Here is a 13,252-nt window from a genome sequence, read left to right as displayed (position 1 = left end):
AGGTGAAAGGTCGCTAGTTAAAGAAAAACTGAACTGAGTACAGGGGCTTTGAGTTCCTCTCCTCTGACATAGACACAGACAAGACTAACTGGACGCAATAGGCTCCGGCCATCTATCAGGTTTATTATTCAGGTTCCGCTGAACAGCTCTGCTGACCGGGCGGAGCGGGCCAGACAGCACAGGTCCGGCTGAACAGGTGAATAGCAGACACAGGCCTTCATCTGGAACACATCACTACAGCAGATGTGCCGTATTTGCGTATTCGCCTATTCAGCACAGCCAGGATTTCAGCACTGCTGACCTTATTATGAGTGCTCTCTGCCAGCTAGGTAATAGGTGCACATGTGTGAAGGGCACTTATGCTAGTCAACTTTGTCATCTTTTAATCTGTGATGAGCTCGGAATGTCAGCGAGCATGTGAGCGTGTCTTCACATACTAAGAGGTATATGCCTGCATTATATTCTTTCATTCCATTCTTCTCTCAGAACGGTACTGGTGTTGTAAATCTCCCACTTCTTTAGCTTATCTAGTGCCCCCTTCATTAAACTGACTGATGACATTTTGTTGTGTGGCCTATAATGGTCATGAAAATGAGGGATTGCATGTACTAAATCAACACTACGGTCAAGAATATACAAGTATGAATTCTGTTTCCTAAATACTATATGTAGACCAATAAATTATGAATCCCCTTAGACAAAAGAAGAATAGCACCCACAAATACACCTATTTGACAATGCCTATAAATTAGATAAGACAGTTACTGCACCTCAAAACAAGACAGCCCTTTATGGCTGGTCATTTCAAAATTAAAAACATCACCAAAGGTCCCCTTGATTTAAACACTAGTGTGTGTGGGGGTTTTTTTGTCAGTGTTATTCATGCCAAAAAACTATGACCAAATAAAGTTATGGTTATGGTTATGGTTATGGGATTTGGCGGACGCTTTTGTCCAAAGTTATGCCATTTGACCTCCCTTAGTGCTGCTCTTCTCTCAGAGAGTTGTCTACATGTGATCATAAATTCCTGGGAAAAGAGGAGACTCAGTCCACTCCAGTCCAGTTGCTGCTGAAGCACCTTTTCAAATGTGTTCACTAGTGGCAGCAGTGTATTCTACAGAGGCAGCTGTCGGGGCCTTCACTTATTTATGGCACCGGATCGCTTGGAGATCATAAGGCCTCCTCAGTCAACTCTGTCAGGAACTCAACCGCGTCCACAGCAACAGGTGAAGGGCAACCAGGAACCCTTGACCCAGTGCAGCGCAGAGGGGACAGTGAGCCACTTAATCCACATTAACCTAGTTCAAGCCATGGTGAATATTTTTGTTTATACCCCAGAGACAAGAAATAACTTTTCCTGATTGGCTGGCAGGTAGCTATTAACTCTGTAAAACAGGATATGCCACTGGGGATATAGCAACAGTTTACACTTGATGTGTGCATCTCTCAGATGAGTGACGGCATGAAACTTGTCACAAAGCTCCTGGATGACAAGAGTGAAGCATTAATGAGCAACGGTTTTCCAACACACCAACAACTAACATGCTCAAACCTGCAGTTTCTTTTGACTAAATGACAGCAGGAAGGCAACAAAAAGTTGCAGACACAATTGAAGCACAGGTCCCTTTTTTTTAAGACTCTTCAAAATACACCCAGCTTGTATTTTCCCACCTCTGACTTTTGTAAATCAAGGTCATCATGTCATGCTGGAGTGCTGGACTTAAAACATAACCCCTGACCTTCCAGCCGCCCCAATCTCCTCCAGGTTCAGAACACACAGACAGGCCTGAGCCCAGTGGCATCCCAGGAATGTGTTTTCTTACACGGGGAGCCCAGATACTGGATGAGTGTGGGAGTGGGAAACTGGGGAGATGGGCAGAGGGGAATGCCATGTGTGGTCAGATAGGTTTGCCCCCCTTTCTAGGCTGATACTAACCTGATTTTTTTTCTCTCTCTCTCCCTATCAGTTCAAGGTGAGTGTACCACCAGTTGGCAAAAGGTCCAGGGTCAAACCTGAACTAAACAAAAACTCAATTTCAATTCAACCTTAATGAAGAGAAGGAATCTCAAAGCCACATCCAGTCAGTTGCAGGAATTGATCTGGATCAGAGGGAAATTAATTGGCTCCATCGATGTTCAGCGTGCCGATTGGCTTTGATGTGACTGACCCCACAGAGCCCTCTTAAGCAAACTGTTGGTGGAAGCAGTCCAGAGATGGATGACTTGGAAGTGGGATTGCACCACTGCAGCCCCTAGGCAGACAGAGGTTCCTCTCCCCTTAGGCAGTTAGGTTACCACAGAGATCTCTTTTTCCCACAAGCTCATCCGTTGAAAGGTGGTATAACCTGTTGTTCTGTGCGCCTGTGATTAGAGTGTAACAAAACTATCTTGCTGCCAAGTACAGTATTCAAATATTATATTTCAAACCATTTTAGTTTTTAAAAAATCCAGTATCGACTGGATTTGCACATTACCGCTAGTGTGGTAGTGGAGAGAATCTTATTAAGACAGAGGATGAATGCCGTGACAAATTGGCCAAAGGTTACTACTTTATGTTGTGTTTGTTTTCCCGTGATTTCCTCTGTGATATCGACTAAGGTGTGTGTGTGGGGGGGGGGGGGGGGGCAGCCAATTCCAACAAGTGACCACCAAAACAAAGAGGCCTGCTGACAAGGGGGGACTGCACACACTGGCATGACTGGATGCAAACAATCCCTCTCCATGGCGATGGCTCACAGGTCTTTGTCTAAGCCCGGCACAGCCCGCTGGATTGGCCAGCAGCCTAGGAACGAACAAACATCCACTGGCAATTAGGGAACAATCCATGTTTTTCTCGCTGCGGCTTTCGCCCCGGGTTTGACTGGACAATAATGTGGCCTGTAGTTGGGGAGGGGTGGGGAGTGGGTGGGTAGCGGGGGTTGACTGGGTTTGGGGTGTGTGGGGAAGCACGAGTGGACAATGCCATGACGAGCCTCTGGTGGAAAAACCCTGCTGGGCCTCAGCCAGCTGGCCACCAGTGACCAGCCTGGAGCCTCGTTTTCAGGGCCCTGCACTGTAACATGTCGGGGTGGGGATTGGCAGGGGGCGATGGGAGGAGGGGGAGATAAAGACATCAACAGAAGGGGGTGGTGTCCCTGAGACAAAACAGAGGGAGACTTACATCACATTCCAATGGGAAAGACTGGACTGGGGGGAATGGGGGTTGGGGAGAGGGCTGAAAGTGGTCAAGCCTATAATCCTAATCTTCTTCCTCTCCATGTCTCTCTGTACAAAATTAAGGGAACAAAAGAAGATTGGGATGAAGAGCAGTGCTTGCAGATTGTAATTCTGAGAGAGTAATTAAGCATCCACGCAGCAGTTGGCATCTTTTTTTAACTCTGTAATGGCCGCACTGGTTGCGTGACATAAAGCCTGAATCATCCCCAGGAAATGCCCGAGTTGAACACTCACAGCAAAAAAATGATCCAAGTAATGACCTGTGAAATCTAAGAGATAAAATCACTGAAACTAGCACCCAGTTCACACCCAGGCTGTGCAACATTCTTGTCACAGTGGTTGGTGATGGCACACGCCCAACATTAGGCTTCTGAGATTCAGAGTCTGAATAGGTCTATGAATATCTCCAAAACTCGGAGCTCTGAAGGATGAATGAGGGATATCTGAGCCAGAGGGTGTGATTCTCCTTTTTTGGGGATTGAGAAACAACAATCAGTATCCTTTGATTGTTAGCATACTTGATTGTGAACGAAAATGACTTCCTCAAAGACATATTTTTGTCCGTCAACTTAATATTACTATTATTGCCCATGGGTTTGACTAGAAGTGTAATTTATTGACCTTTTGTGCTTTTTGGTAAACAGGACTGCATGATGAGAAAGTCATGACATCTCTCACGACAATTTGCAACCACCGTGATTCAAATTAGGCTGCCAGCTTCCCAACAAACTGCCAGCGACCATGCTGCATCTCACGCAGAGAGGACACTTGTCAAGTGGCCATGAACTGCGTGAGATCATTACACATTTATGATAAAAGGGTCAGGATTGGGATCAGGTCCAGCTGAGCAGTTCTCAGCTATTTTTGGTGCCTTCTCCTCAGGGGAACTTTTTTAAGTATCCTTGAAGCGCCTGCTCAAGATGGTGGTGGGGACTGCTTTGTGATGGTGCCCCCAAGCAACGTTGCCAAGTTTTCCTGAATCCCTGGGTGCTCGAAATTGAATAACAGAGGGAACTAACAGCAATGCTGCATCTGCCTCTCTTCACCGCGTACCACTGCAGTGGCATGTTTGTTTACGAACGGGTGCCAGGTGTCTTCAAATAGATATGATCATACCATCTGTTCTGTAACAACTAACTGCATGGTACAAAATGAAATGTTTATATGGCTTAATATGTGTTCAAGCCAACAGAAAAATGCAACTTGTTTAGATGTTTGCCAGCCGTTGACTATTTCTGTCGGCCGTCTTGTTCCTCAAATGTGGTCATGTCGGAAAAAGAAGGGGAGGATTATTTCTAAAAAGCCTCTTTCTAAAATTCAACATTTCAAATATACAAAGATGGCCTGTGGCATTTCCGAGTTAAGAACTGGATTGTGGGGTCTTTGTTGTTAATGTCTTCAGGTCTAAGACATAGCCCCCTTATGTTTCGTGAAAGAGCCCAAGGAGCAGGCTGTCCTTTCAAACAGCTGATTAAAAGGTTGCATAAGTAGTGGATCATTTGAAAGCGAAACAAGGAAATGTCAAGCGTTGAATCGCTCCCAATAATTCAGAGCCCTACCATACGCTTGAACAGACTGAGGTGCAGCTCAAACAGTGGCCTGGGTACAGGAACATTCTTGTCAGGATGTTGACGCTGGTAGAGCTTAGTGCTCATGCACACCCCGATTGCATGATAAACAACAAATAATTCTAGGCCACCACTGTAACAAAACTGACCACAACTCTCCCTAAAATATTTGCTTTGTGCAAACACCATATCCTGCTTTATTTGCAGTGCGCACTCTCGAGTAGGCAAAAACAGCACTCCTTCCCTTCAGCTGGGAAAGGAATGACTACAGTGTGTCCCAAATGTTCCTCAGCATGACTACTAAGCTGGTCTCACTGTCTGTTTTCCCTTTAGCAATAAGGAAATCTTGCAGAGCACTTTTCAATGCAGCAACCCCTGAGGACATGAGTTGGGGTGTGTGTGTATGTGTGTGTGTGTGTGTGTGTGTGTGTGTGTGTGTGTGTGTGTGTGTGTGTGTGTGTGTGAGGGGGGGGGGGGGTGTTTAGAAGTGCAAAGTCAGCCCCCTTCCCAAGAGAGTGGCTTCAGATACGACATTCCATTTCACTCCGCCTCAGCCCCCTCCACAGGAGCACAGGACCAAATCCCTTCATTTCCTGGTGACACAGGTCTGTGGAATGAGCAGGCAATGAACTGTCTCTGACCCACGTCTGGGGTGCGACTCCCGGTGCTGAAGAAACCTACGCTGGAACTACGCAGAGGAAGAAGGGAGGGTCAGGGGGTGGCGGAACTGGAGCTCTCAGGTGACGACTTTAAATTGCACTCAACTCACCGCATTGTGGGTACAGCTGGATAATAAATAGCATGTCGGTAAGGAAATTGATCGGAGAGGACCTCTGGATAATACGCTAGTAAATCTAGTGCTAAATGGCTGAATACAACAGGAAACTGTGAAACAGAGCCCATGATGAAGCGTTACTGGAGCTCCATTCAGCCAGGCGCTGAATTGGGAAGCCTCATTTTAATACCCCAATGTCCATCCCGGTTTGATGTGAAGTGCAGAGTGATAATCTGGATATTTACTTTGTGACAAAATGCCACAGACAGCCATCGCACTACAGGGTCCGCTTGTTGTGTCCCTCTATTTGCTCCCCATATCTGCAGTGCACCAAGAATGCAACTGGCCACTTGCTGTGGGATTAGAAGGCAAACTGATTCAACGCTAGCATAATGGTTCTTCTGAGACTGCAGCAACAATGCTGCTGCACCTATTCTTCAAGTTAATATGTAGCGGAAGGCAACTTTTGAATGGTGTTGCACAATTAGTTGCTTAGCTGCCGGCCGGCCTCCTCGCAGTGCAAGAGTGGCTGAGCACTCATAGTAAGAGAATAGAGAAATAACTGTGTCTCTGAACAGGGAGACCAAGCAGCAACACCTTCAAACAAATCACCATCTAACCTTCTCTTTGTTTTACTTCCACTCAACAGTGTTTCTGTCAAAACTTCTCAAGTGTCTGCACAAGAGTGCACAGGAGATCTGCACGACAAGGATTCAGGTCTTGGCTCAAGCTGTGATGGTTAGGAGCCTTGAGGAGCCTTGAGGGTTTAAATCCCCTCTAGTAGTCACATGCTTGATTTCCCTTAATAGGGGAGTTGTACCAAATAATGTACTCCTCCCTATTTGATGTATGCAGGGTGGAGGGGGGAGGGAGGCACTTTTAAAGTCCAATCTAAGCAGCTTTCACATGGCAGCAAGCTGTTCACCCAGTGAGAACTGCAACCCTCTGGTGCGAACATATGGGAGAACCCAATAAGCATCAGCAAATGTGTTACCCAATCCTTGAGAAACCACACAAACACCCAAATCGCAGCACTTACCAGATCAGATTCAAGTTTCTGATACAGGCTTGCCGTTGTCAGGATCTTTGCCTTCTTCAGAGAGAGGGGCGAACGAGGCACTCAAAATTGTGAAGCAGCGCGCGATTAACGACCTTCGTTACAGCCCGGCTTCGGGAAGAGCGTCATTACAGGCTGGTGAGAGTCTGTCTCGGAGCGCTGTGGACGTGCCGTTTCTGCAGGCGACTCTTAAGCAGCCCGGGGCGAGATTGAAAGCGACTTCACCGTGCAGACATGTAATCTGTAAGAGCGGGAGAGAGCTTATCTCACGCACAGAGCTGCACGTTCTCTCCCACAGGGCTTAAGAAGGTGTTTGTGGCACCGGGGCCACAGACTTTTTCCCCCCACCACTTTCACGAAGCACGCTGCACAGGGGAGGCTTTAAATGCTTGTTTTTTTTTGTGGTCGGTGAGGGGCACACAAAGATTCCATAAAGAGTTTTTACAAGCAAAAGAGAGCAGTGAGAGTTGCGCGTCCACTTGTAGGTTACGGCGCCTTTTGGAGAAGCACGTCACGTTATGTCATCATTTCGCAGCTTCATGCCAGCACATCAAACTCATGCTCTAATAACATCTGAGGTTTGAGAAGTCAAAAGTCTTGGATGACAACTGTGACGTCTTACGAATCACCCTGAGTCATCCTTCAAGAATCATGAGGGCAGCCGTGGCCCACTGGTTAGCACTCTGGACTTGTAACCGGAGGGTTGCCGGTTCGAGCCCCGACCAGTGGGCCGCGGCTGAAGTGCCCTTGAGCAAGGGATTCTCCACACTTCATTGGTAGACTTCCGAGGGCCCTGACATTTAAAACGAGACATTGAGAACTTTGAAAAAGCACTGGTAGTTTACTTACAAGACGATTTATGCAGACAGTATCTTCACAAAGTTTAGCGTTTGCAGCCATCTTGAATTTAGTCACGATAAGTCGAGCGACGAGTAAGAATGAACAGTATGAACAGTATGAACATTCTTCCAGTAGCAGCAACTGGAATCCATGCATTTCCACAGAATTATTTTTGGAATCTGATCCCTTATCATACCTGTTCATTCTTACTCTTATCGTGACTAAATTCAAGATGGCTGCAAACGCTAAACTTTGTGAAGATACTGTCTGCATAAATCGTCTTGTAAGTAAAGTACCAGTGCTTTTTCAAAGTTCTCAATGTCTCGTTTTAAATGTCAGGGCCCTCGGAAGTCTACCAATGAAGTGTGGGAAGATACATTGAGCCTCGTAAATGGTGTAAAACAGTGATTTATTTGCATGGCTAGCCCGATGCCAAAGCACTACCATTGAAAAAGCTGTTGGTAGCATCGGCTAACTAGCGCCAGATTTTGGAGTGCAGGGGACAAGCCGAGATGGGCTATGAGACATACGTTCACACTCGGTATCATGTTTCAACGCGCTTTAGGTCAATATCACACCGGAATTCTCCTTTAAATGCAGAGACCAAATTTCCCTCACGGGATCAAAAAAGTATATATACTTACTTATACTTATAAGAATCGTGGATCTGTTTGCAGGAATCTGTATGTATTTAGCAGGCCTGGAAGCCACAGTTGGAGCATTTGAAGTACAGAATAAAAACTAACTGTTTGAGTGTTTGTCATTTACAGGTGTTGGCTGAGGTTGCAGGTGATCTCCAATCTGGCTAGAATCCCATCAGTCCTCATAGTAAATACCCATCTCACACTCTTCCCATGCTTTTAAAAAAAAAGCCGCTATCCTCCATTTATATATGACAAAAATCAAATAAGCAAACATGCTGAGACTTGAGATACACCTCTACATCATTTTTTAAAAAATCACAACAAACCTCTGGCTTTTTGTATGGTACAAGATGAAGGAAGGTGATCTCTTTCAATTCTGAATGCTTTCTGATATCACACCTGAAACCTGTCAAGTATGTCAAGCCTAGGCGTGATTCCCAACAGTCTGACTTCATGTCTTTCCTGATAAATGAAAACATAAAAAACCCTATTCAGCCCAGGGAAGACAATAAACACAAAAGAATAGTGTGAGCTTTTCACCATGAATCCAAGGGATTCAAATCACTTCAATGAGAGACCGTTAACACTGAAAGGAGACTTTTGTATCACTCCACTGCAATCTAATCTCTATTTAAAGCCTGCTGTTTCTTAGAAGGGCTCTCTGCCATCAACACAGAGCCTTGCTGGGCTCTCACAGCCAAAATATAAACCAATGCATACGCATCTCTGTGGTGCAAAAGACTTTGCCTGCCTGTGAGATGAATTTTAACTGTGTGCTACACGAGAGTTTATGGCCCCACCTGATGCACCCAGTGCAATGCCAGATGTTATCATCAAAGAGGGTCAGGCGTTTTTTTAGTGCGGGAACCTGAGCAATTTGTTTACTCCTTTTCCTTATCTTTGTTGCATGACGATCTGCAGGGGCCACCCTCATGGGCCTTATCACAGTCCAATATCGTGTCGTTAACAAGAGCCATTGTCTATGGCAAGATTAGACAATGGTGTCATTGCCCATGGATAAGAGATGACAGCACCACTGATGGCTGTGGGAGGAAATGGCAGATATCCCTGAGGATTTTATCTGTTTGTGCAAAGGTCTTTCAAAAAGATGCGGTGAAGGGCAAAGCCTGCTGGGAAAACACTCGTTGTCATCCTTTCTTGAACATTGGTCATACCTCTGACAGTAGGGAAATTCCTACCAAATGGAGGATGTTGTGGCCACTTCAGGTTTGGGACAACTCAACGCAACAAAACTCAACTCAAAACAAACACATGGACAACTGATGTGAATGGAAAAAAAAGGCACAGAATATTAAGCCATTTAGTCAGGTCATTTTTCCATGAGACAGCTGGTAGTTTGTAGGGGCACTTACTCAATCTAGCTGTCGTCAACTTCCGACTGTAGCGCTTTTGCCGTTTTATCTAGTGTATCAGAATAGTTGTATGACATCTTCAATGAATAAATACAACCAGGAAATGTTGTTTTCACCGAGCGTAGCCCATAGACTGGGCTTTATTTCAAGAGGAAATGACAATACCCTTTCATCCTCCATTACTAATCATCCCATGCCAAATTCCCATCCCATGTCTAAAAAGCTCTGTATGGAGTCAACCAGTTTTAAAAGGGCCCTGTGGTTTTGTACCAAAAATGAATATACCTTTTCTTTTGAGCATCTCTCAGGACCAGGGTCATCACTTGTCTCTGAACTGAACTACTGAATACTGATTACCCACCTAGACGCTAGTGCTCCCTTGAAGGTTGCTGCCCATGCCAGTTAGAACACACACAGCACATACTGCACGACAGATCACAAATGCTGTAAAGCATTCTGATTTATGTGAAGGCTAAACTTGGATCAAGCTGCTTTCAGCAACAGGCCATCTACAATTACAGAAACTGTTTATGCACTTGAATGTAATAAGATCCAGTGTGGTTGTGTAATGATGTCCTTTCTATCACCCCCTCCACTCCCTCTCTTATAGCCTCCACAGCTGGGAAACCCTTGTTAATCATGCTGCCTTAACCTCCAGCACATAGCAGCTCTCCACCTCTGGACTTATTTAGAACTTAAACATAATTTTTCTCTGGAGGTCTTTTTTTTCCTATATCCCCAATCCAAAACACACACACACACACACACACACGCACACACACACACACACACACACACACACACTTCCAAAGTAAATACAATCTGTCCCTTCTTGGGCCTCTATTACTGTGGTATGACTCACTGTTGCTTTTACCAGCATCCCACTGACTAGCGATAAACCCTCAACACTGCCATCAGTTATCAATCAGAGTGTTATGCTGCCCCACTATGCGTCAGCGCCTCTGACGGTACTCCCAGAGTATGTGGAGGCTCGCTGCTCAGGGACCATCATTTCTCAATCCAGGCCGATGACTGAGAGTCTCTCTCTCTCTCTCTCTCTGTCTTCCAGGGAAGAGCGGGCAGGCCAGGGTAGCACCATGATGCAAATGCGACTGACCAGAATGCCTAATGATGGGGTCACATTGTCAAGGGAGCAAATCTATGGGGCAAGTTAGTGAGTTCCATTTCCTGTGAATCTGATTAATGAGAAAAAATAAAATGGGAGGAGAATAAATGAGACTGAAAGGGAGGGAGCGCTCCAGGTGTTTTTCTGTGTGTTTTATGAATAATGAGTTCTCCATCCATATGTAAGGGAAACTTATAAGTCAAGCAAGCTGTCAAGGTTTTACATTTCTATCTCTGGAAGTCCCAATCCATTTGTGATTCAGACATTTATGACTATCTGTCTCAACATGCTGTTCCCTGAAAGTCTGTGTTTACAATCCACAACATTTTTATTTTTATAGATTTACCAGTTATAGATTTAATTAGGGATAAATAATCAAACAGCACTACTTAGAACTGACTCCTCCACTGTTCGGACTAAACAGGATGTAAACATCCATCAATTAACATAAACAGGCTCCTCCATTTCTGCAGGTAAACAATGTAATCTGTACTATCTAACGAAATCTATCCCATCAATGAAGCGTGACATGGTTTGTGAGGGTCATCTGTCAAAATCATAAAATATGACAACATGACATCACTGTGAGTGACATCTCCTTCATCATTCGCCATGCAGGTGACTGTGACCTAAGTGCAATCGCTGCAATGGTGGTTCTTTGATTTCATTGTTTATGACTACATGCCTCTGGAAGTCCCTGGGGCCAAGTGAGACGCTCAGTTCAGTGTAAGCATGTATTTTGCTGGGTAAGTCTGCCTTGCAACACAGTCGACTACATCAAGATGGTGAAGTATGTCATCAGCAGTGACGGACGCCTCCCTTTTCCTCGTGGGCATTGTCTCTTGCTGTGCGCTCTCAGATTGTTTGTGGTTGGGATTAACTGTCAGTTATTAACATGGCTGGATGGAATTCTCCAATAGCAGCTCTCTCTCACTCAATAGTGTTTCACAGTTTAGACAAAGGATTAATTATGACATAATCTACCCAATTTAAATACACAGCCAACCATCTGTAATGTCAATGAGCATGGCACTTATATTGGCCAGTTATGTTTCCTATTTGGAGGGTTATTATGTTCACATTTCAAAGCAGATTTAAGTGATGTGACATTATCTGATCAGGAAACTTTCAGATTCCTAAGTAAAGAAGATGGATAAGAAACCTGTCAGAGGAATTTACAATTTATGATATAAATAGCTAAGGTTTTAAAAGTCACAATAAATCACATTTTCATCCAAGACTGAAAGCAACCTGTTTGATTCGGACAGGGCACCTTGAACATTCACATATTCTGCGTTGGCCCTTTACAGACTAATAAAAAGGCATCGATATGTAGCCTAGTCTATAGGTTGTTTACCCGCCACAAGAATAACCAACTGAAAAACATCCGTTTTTACCATAGACTACATTGTGTCAAAGTGCGTGGTCTACCAGCCTAATTTAGACATAGCCTAGTCAAAGATGGGATTTCTGCATTAGGCAATACTTGATGTTTTCAGGCAGGACCCAAGCCTAGTTATTTTTCCACCTGGCTGCGACATCAACGAATGCCAACAAAAATAGCATTCCCACAAAAATTTAGAAATGTCCCGACACCGACATCGCCCATTTGTCACGGTATGAGTATATTGAGCTAACAGTTGATTTCGGGTTGAGCTGGTCAGGACAGCGTCCCGTGACCTACGTTTTCTCAGCACTGACAGGCAATAATCACTACGTTCCGAACAACCCTTCTCATCCCAACAATTATCATGCTGTGGCCGTGAAGTTATTTTGTTTCCTTCGGAACCGCGCGCGTAACAACATGAAAGAGAACATACAGGCTGTGACGTTCATGAAATCTCAATACCTGCTTCCAGATGCAGTGTCGAGGTGCACCATACACTTCCGTCAGCCCGCTACAGTGTTCCACTCCACTTCGCTTGTGTCCAAGGTCTTCTTGAGCATGAAAGCAGCAGCAAGACTACATATTTCTTCTCACCGTCTCGACTACAGCAGCCTAAAATCTGCACTGTAATAGTTCCAGAGTTCCAGTCGTCCGGTCTGTCCGTGACGTTATTTAAAAGCAGCCGCTATAAAGTTAATAGTCTTGGATTCCGATTCAGGTAGAGGGTAGTTACACTGGTCACTGAGACCTCCAGCTCTGTTAATGCTCAGCCTGGTACATACATTGTAACGGAACTGGGACACCGCAAGGCATTATGGACCGGTTTAAAGCTGCATTGCTCTCACCAATTGCAAATGCAGATACCTAGCCCGCCTCCAAGCTCGGTTCAGGACAGTAGTTGGTTAAAAGTTGCGTCGACTCTCGACAGTGTTTTTCATTTACGCTACCATGCCAACTAAAAGAATAGCTTATAAGAGCACGTATTGTAGCCAACTTTTAGAAATTAACTTATTTTCTCAGAAACTTTGGGACAATGAAAGCAGTGCAAGTAGCCTATAAATGGTTTTCTGTCAATTTCCCGAGAAATAGCTCCATCTCCTTGCCAAAGTCTGTCCAACCTCACCTACAGAGTCAAATCAAGTAAGGGGGAAACTACAGGACTAGCCCTAGCCTACTACACAAAAATACAGCCTAAGCCTAATACAGCCTATTGTCATTTATGTCTTATAATTTAACATAGTTATGTAAATTGATGAGACATAGGCC

The 13,252-nt window shown here is 44.8% G+C and overlaps 1 protein-coding gene across 1 annotated transcript in view; it reads right to left on the bottom strand.

The window, feature by feature from the left end:
• Positions 1-12,837, bottom strand: part of rassf8b (Ras association domain family member 8b) — a 29,638-nt gene extending 16,801 nt beyond the window's left edge. The window contains exon 1 of the mRNA XM_042078978.1: positions 12,449-12,837. The gene's annotated coding sequence lies outside the window, so the exon portion shown is untranslated. The remainder of the gene's footprint in view (positions 1-12,448) is intronic.
• Between the last annotated feature and the right edge of the window lie 415 nt (positions 12,838-13,252).

This window comes from Alosa sapidissima, chromosome 22 (assembly GCF_018492685.1).
Source record: "Alosa sapidissima isolate fAloSap1 chromosome 22, fAloSap1.pri, whole genome shotgun sequence".
Classification (NCBI taxonomy): Eukaryota; Metazoa; Chordata; class Actinopteri; order Clupeiformes; family Clupeidae; genus Alosa; species Alosa sapidissima.
Note: the sequence above shows the minus strand (reverse complement) of the source record. Positions and strands in the feature narration are given on the sequence as shown.